We start from the raw sequence: 7023 nt of genomic DNA on the forward strand, positions 1-7023 counted from the left end.
ACTAGACACAACTAATGCGTAAGTCACTTAACATCAGCTTTAGTCCATGATGATGTATGTTGTGCTTAACTATTACTTCACATAATTTATTGTTGTAAATAGGATTTCTAGAGCTCATGTGACTCCAAACATTGCTCATGAGGTGTACATGTTTCAAAAGTTTGGTGTTGCCAACAAAGAATCTATTCTAGATAGATTGACACCATAAATGAGAAAGTAGGTAGAAGTTGAGATGAGTGTAGAGGCCCGATATTAGCATGGTGTCCCTCCATGGTATAACTCTCCTTGTGGATTGATTTCACAGCTTGTTTGAAAGGTGGCCACCCTTCTTTTTCTTGATGGTTACATAATTAATTTATGATGTAAGGATGAATTTCAAGCATTTCTCTCTAAAAAAAATGCAAAGATTAAATCATTTGGTTTAGATGAGGTCTAGAGGAAGAAACACTTAGATAAAGCTACAAGAGCGGAGAAGGAGTGGCTCAAAGAGAGAGGCTACAATATGCATTGCAAATCCCCATAATGGAGAGGATTTCTTCAAAGTGCTGATTGGAATAAAGTGGGAGGATACAAGCATGTGTAAAATTACAAGAGACAAGTTGTACTAAGTTCTAAAATCTCTCTTGAGAAGTATATTGGATGTATTTATTTGCCTATATTTGGTCTTGCTCAATGCTTTCTTTAAATTTAAGTTCATATGCAGTGTAGGAAGAAAATATTGCTCCAACTCATGAGCCTGACAAGTCCAACGACCTCATATGTCCTCAACTTCAAAATTATAAGGCATTTCAGACTTACATGAAGAAAGAGACATATTGGGCTCATATGTAGTTTGAGGCCTCTCTTTTAATCCAAAAGATACAAGTTGAAGGGCCATAATTACTGGATTCATTTGATGAATTCTTCAAGATAAGCTTGAAGAATCATGTTGTGCACACATACATAAAATGAACTATAAGTTAGAATTTATGAATATGTTTACATTTAGAGTAATTGTGAGGTAATTGTATGCAGGCTTTTGTGTATCTTATGGATGGGGTGAAGTCTTCGGATGTTGCAGAGAAGATGTCTGAGCTTGTGTTTTCAACGAAGCGGCTAGTGTATAGGTTTGACTCTAAGACTACTTCTCTATTGATGGTGATTATTGTATTGTTATGTGCATTCATGAGAAGTAATTCATTCATTATTAATGTTTCAATATTCTATATCAAAAAAAAATTAGAGTCTTGATTTTCTTCATCATTGCTTTGCCTTAAATTCCACGCGGAATCCCAGGATATGGTGGCTTTAATGGTTATTTTTTGAAAAAAGGTCTTTAAAACAAAGGAGAGTCTGTTGAAAAATTTGTGGCTCTTTGTTGCTTTTCTTCTCTCAATACTTCTAGTTTCCTTTGTTCTTTGATAATTGTTATAGGTGGATTTTGCAATGTGTTGAAGAGGGAAGCTTAGGTGAGATTTCAGAATTGACAAGAGAGTGGATTGATGTCCAAGATGAGAGTACTATGTATTCTCCCTCGCTGCTTGAGAAAAAATTGACACCATGGGAAGCAAGATTATGTCCTTGGTGGCTCGATTATCCGATTGGTGTAATTCTAAAGCAAGAGAAGGATCTTCATGAGAGTTAGTTCTTAAAACCACGTGAAAAATTAATTCATGAATGTATAAAAGGATTTTGAAGCCATGTATATGATGATAGAAACAATGATGCTTGTAGGATTCAAGCAAGAGACCCATAGTAGTAAAGAATTGGACACACTTACTAAACCCTCTTCTATGGAGCATCAAGCAAGCGAAGAAAATGCGGACATTGAAGGTAGTAAAGATGCCACAAAAGTTGTCCAAGGTACACAGTCCAATGTGGGGACTACTCAAACAACCACTGGAGCTACTTCTTCCCCTTTTGTTGACAGTCGGACAAGAAAGGTAAAGGCCTTATGGAACCTCCTAGCACCTCAAGTGATCCAAAGCGGATGAATGTGGTTGAGGTCTCTTTAGCACCTACTACCTCCTTTGTTGAAGAGTCATATCTAGGTCGAGAGAGTTGGGAGAGACAACCTATGACTCATTCTATTGGTAAGTTATCTCAAATCACTTTGAATTTAAAGTTTCTAGCATGTAGATATTGTTAGAAAGTTACCACTATAAATAATGGTTGTAGGATTTCAGTACCAGACTTTCGTTCATGCTCTACTTGTTGATGTGACCCAAATTGATAGATTTGCTCTAATTAGGTAAATGCAACTTCCATGAAACATTAAATTTAGTATGTTTTCTTAAATTTGAATATGGAATGTTTTTTAAATAACATCAACAAGTTTTTGCCACTCAAAAGACGCATCTTTATAGCAAATATGGAGTGCCATGTCGAGAGGTAGCTCGATTGATATTTGCAGATTTTCCTACAGGCTTACTGGTGGACACCCTTGATCCTATCCATTGGGGTAAGTAAAATTTTGTTATTTTACAGAGTAACAAGAAATTAACTTGTCCTATTGACATTTTAATTTTTTAGAGGGTATGACTATTCCCAATTGGAATACATTCTCGTCAGGTTTGGTAAGTGGTTGGATGGATCTTGCTTGTGAGTATTTGGCCGACGAGGGCTTCTTGGTCACCATGTGCTTAGCTGAGCACATAGGGGAGTTCCTTGTAGATGCATCGAGAGTGGGGCTTGTGCTTCATCCTACTTGGACAGTTATGTGTGAATCCAAGGCATATCGACATCCTGTCACTAGAGAGGCGGTAAGGTCACTGATGTTTTAGTGAATCTTGTTTTCATTCTTCTTAATCTCATAATATCATATTTATAATTTGTGCATTCAATAGGTGCTTGATCTTAAAATGTGTCTTTGGCATTGTGTCGATCAAGCTATATCGCGCTACGACTTAGCATACCGTAGCTATGTATTAGATGATTGTGTTTCCCCCGCAGAAGTTGATGGTTAAATTGTTAGAGGTGGTGCAGAGAGAAGTGTGTTTTTTTTGGTAAGTCACTTATCTTGTATGATGTTGATTTGACTGGTCCTTGTATTAATTAATTTTGACACGTTGTTTCCACTTGCAAGAGTAATGGTGTTTATTTCTATGTTGGTGACATGGTCAAGTGGTTGCTGACAACATTCACAGAGCGTTGCGACTATGTCTTGGATGTGTTTGCAGGGTGTGGTGGTTTGGAAAAGACGAGCGCAGAAGACCTAAGACATTGCATGTGTTTAAAGTTAGACAATGTACTCTATGAGAGGTGTCTTTCTCCCATAGTATGTGGATCCATGCCAAGTTAAGAGGGAGGAGTTTTTTGTGAGAGGATCCATACATTTGACTTTGTTACTACTATGATCTACGGATTATGTACTTCTTTGTCACAATTTTTGGGGTGGTAACAATGTGTGACGACATGATTGATGTCACTATGTTTGGCATGTCTCTATGTTGGTTTGAGAAGGATTTAAGACCACCTTGTGAGACTACTTTCCATATTTTCAATTCCTTTTTAAACAGCGTACTTTTCCTCTAGGTGGTAGCCAACAAAGGTTTTATTTGAAGGGTTTTTTGTTAGTCCTTTTTTTTAACGTCCTTAATCTTTTATAGCAGCATTTGTGATAAAGGTGGAGAGGTACTTTTTGGAAATTTTTAGCTAAAATGAAGGAAACTTTAACAATTTTTTTTTGTTTATTTGTACTTGGAAATTTAGTTTTGGATTCATATTGTTTACTTTTGACCTATAGTTTGTGCACAGTTTTTGTCTTCAACAAGCTCATTTAGGCCATGTTGTATTGCAAAGGAACAAAAAAATAGTACTAACTTATTTGAAGGGTTTTTTGTTAGTCTTTTCAGTTTTTTCAACGTCCTTAATCTCTTGCAGAGGCCTTTGTGATAAAGGTGGAGAGGTACTTTTTGAAAATTTTAAGCTAAAATGAAGTAAACTGTGGCAAATTATTTTTTATTTGTACTGAAATTTAGTTTTAAATTCATATTTGTTTACTTTAAGCCTATAGCTACGCACAAGTTTTGTCTTGGAAAAGCTCATTTAAGCCATGTTGCATTGCAAAAGAATGAAAAAAAAGTACTAATTGCAAAAGCACGAAACAAGAAGCTCGTAAAACATAAATCAAATAAGAGTTTTTCAAGAGCAATCTAGACTTCTACATTGAGTCTATTTGGAATGTTTTTCAACCATACTTAAAATGTGCCTACAAGTTTCTGGACCCAAAAGCCTCGTGTGATTCCTTATGTGGTTCGATCATGCTTTTTGGTTCATTCTCAATCACTTAAAACAAATCTTCCCACAGAAACTTGTGGACTTTTATTTATCCCTTATTTGCTCGTGGTTGGACAGACAAGCCAAACTACTGGTTATTGCTCACATTTCTTTTAACACCTTTCACGGACTGATGCTTGATATTCTTAAGGAAACCAAATTAGAAGAACCAGGTACTTATCTCACCACCTATGCCAACCACAAGGGAGTCAAAATTATTATTGGATTACTCAAGCCTTGCATTGAAGATGATGGCTCGTCCTCACTTAAAAGACCTAACTATTTAACCACCCCCAATAGCTCTTTTACATCTTTTCTAACACTTGGCCCTTGTTCTAGCTTCAATAGGGGAAAATCTCATAGCTTTACTAGAGGGAGAGGAAGAAACACACCCATCCAACACCTACTTGACATATAACCTTTTAACCATGCAAGTAATATTTGGTTGTTGTGGAAGGAAGCGTCTCTCAAAAAAGACTTTTATGACAAAGCTTATCTATATACACTATTTGTTATAGAATGAACTCTTCGATTGGTTTTCACCCAAGTCTTATCTTTTGTGGGTTTTTTGTATACTTTTTAGTAACCATAAGATGTTAGGTAAGGTCTTAATTGGCTGGACATATCATCAAGATATTAAAAGTTTAGTCTACAACAATGACTTTTTAACGCCACAATACTGCCCCTGATTGTTCTTGTGAAAAGTTTGATACTTTTTGTAAAGACTTTGGTGATTTAGGCAGACATGTCTGCACTTGTGATCTTAAGGTGATTAATGATCTTATAGTCCAAAAAATCATTGCTAAAGGGCTACATCACATTCCAACTTTTCCAAAATACCCATACCTTGCTCTCTGGCTAGTTGATTAAGCTAGTCCATACTCTCCGACTGGAGAAGACAATCCTACTGGACTTAAACCAAATTGGTTCAATTTGTTTTTTCTTCAAAAGGTGACTCTTTTTCCAAATAAATGGTTATTTACTAATATCACTTGGATCACATCTGACCTCAGCTTAAAATTTAAAAAACTCGCACAAAATTGGTTTATCGTTGGTCTTGATAAAGGTGTCAATTGCACTACTCTTATTTGCAAAAACCTTACACGGAAAGCTGCTCACTTACAACTATCTAGGGGTGAATTTACTTTACTTAACTTATCTCCTATTGAAGTTACCAATATTATTGCAAAACACTGTACTGATCTTGGATATTCTATAGAGATAGTCAAATTACCTGTATTATTTCTTACCTATAAACATCACAAACACAAGTTTTGGCGGATATCTGATGCCTCAAATGGGATCTTTATTACTAAAGACATTACTTTATGCCTTGACCTTATATTAACCAAGTTTGAATCAATCTGCGCGTCGAAACAAAAGATATGTTTATATATTATCCAAACCCATTACAATCCTTTTGGATTTTTAAAAACTTTACACATGTCACTCTCAACCTCCCTTGTCAGATCTTTCATTTTTTTTGCTGACATTATTCAATGTTACAAAAACATTCCCCTTAATGGGGATGCAGGACTGTAAAATGTTTTGAAAAAAATGACTAAGATTGCATCTAGACATGCTCGGCTAAGAGGACTTTCCCACATTTCTCTCGTCAATGAACCTAGATGGATCAAAAAATCCAACTCATCACATACTTTCCACTTTAATGAGAATAAGCTTAATGACATCATTTCATGGCTTCTTGACAATTGTTTAGTACACTTTGGTAGCCATTGTTATAACCAAAGCCTTGGTATTCCAATGGGCTTTTCCTGCTCACCCCTTATGTGCGCAACTTATACCTATCCTGTTTTTAGCATACATGGTTTCTTGAGACCATGAAGAATAAAAATACCAATCATAAACTTTCTTTGTTTAATCTGTCAAAAGGATGATTAATGGACCACATAAGGCAACACTAAACACATGTATTAGTCTACTTTACATGATCTTATATTCTTCTTCTAATTGCTTCTTGGCATGGGAAGACATCAATCATTTCATTCACAAATTTTGTCTCAATGGCTTCAAGAGAAATGACTTAATTAACGCTATCAGTGAGGTTATTTTGCTGAATAATTGGCCTAGCTTGAGGATTAATTGTACTAACCTCATTTCTTTAATTGGATAGTAGGCCCATACACAATGGGCCTACTGTCCACCCATTGTGGGATAGGGTGGGTACACACACACACACACACACACACACACACACACACACACACACACAGGTATTGCTATTTGCTATAATCGATTAAACCCATGCCGTCACACTCTCTTCCTCAAAAACACTATTTCTGACAGCTTAGGGTTTCCCTTTACCGAGTTCATGTTATAGCTACTAGTATGAACACACTTACACTCACAAGAGCTTTGATTTGAATCATACTTTTATACACATCTATGAATTTAATAGTGGGTACCTTGAACCTTGTGCAAATTTTTTAGTCCAAAATAAGTCCTAATTTCTAAACCCTCCCAAACGCTTCAAAAAAGGAATATTTCAACGGGATTTACCTCACTCCCCCCCGCCCCCCCCCCCCGCCCCCCCCCCCCCCCCCCCCCCCCCCCCCCCCCCCCCCCCACACACACACACACACACACACACACACATGGTGGCTAGTTTATTTCTCTCTAGCATGGGACTCCACATCTGGTTGCTTCTCATATACTGCGTATCTCATATGGCCTACCCCCCTTAAGGTTTTGAGAAAACATTATCTTGCTAGGATTCACCATATGGCTACGAGAACCCCTTGCGGG

At 36.8% G+C, this 7023-nt stretch overlaps 1 pseudogene; it reads left to right on the top strand.

Moving 5' to 3' along the window:
- Positions 1-825: 825 nt before the first annotated feature.
- LOC147436331 (uncharacterized) lies at positions 826-3408 on the top strand (annotated as a pseudogene).
- The last annotated feature ends 3615 nt before the right edge of the window (positions 3409-7023 follow it).

Source organism: Adiantum capillus-veneris, chromosome 18 (assembly GCF_014529385.1).
Source record: "Adiantum capillus-veneris isolate H3 chromosome 18, ASM1452938v2, whole genome shotgun sequence".
In the NCBI taxonomy this organism is placed as follows: domain Eukaryota; kingdom Viridiplantae; phylum Streptophyta; class Polypodiopsida; order Polypodiales; family Pteridaceae; genus Adiantum; species Adiantum capillus-veneris.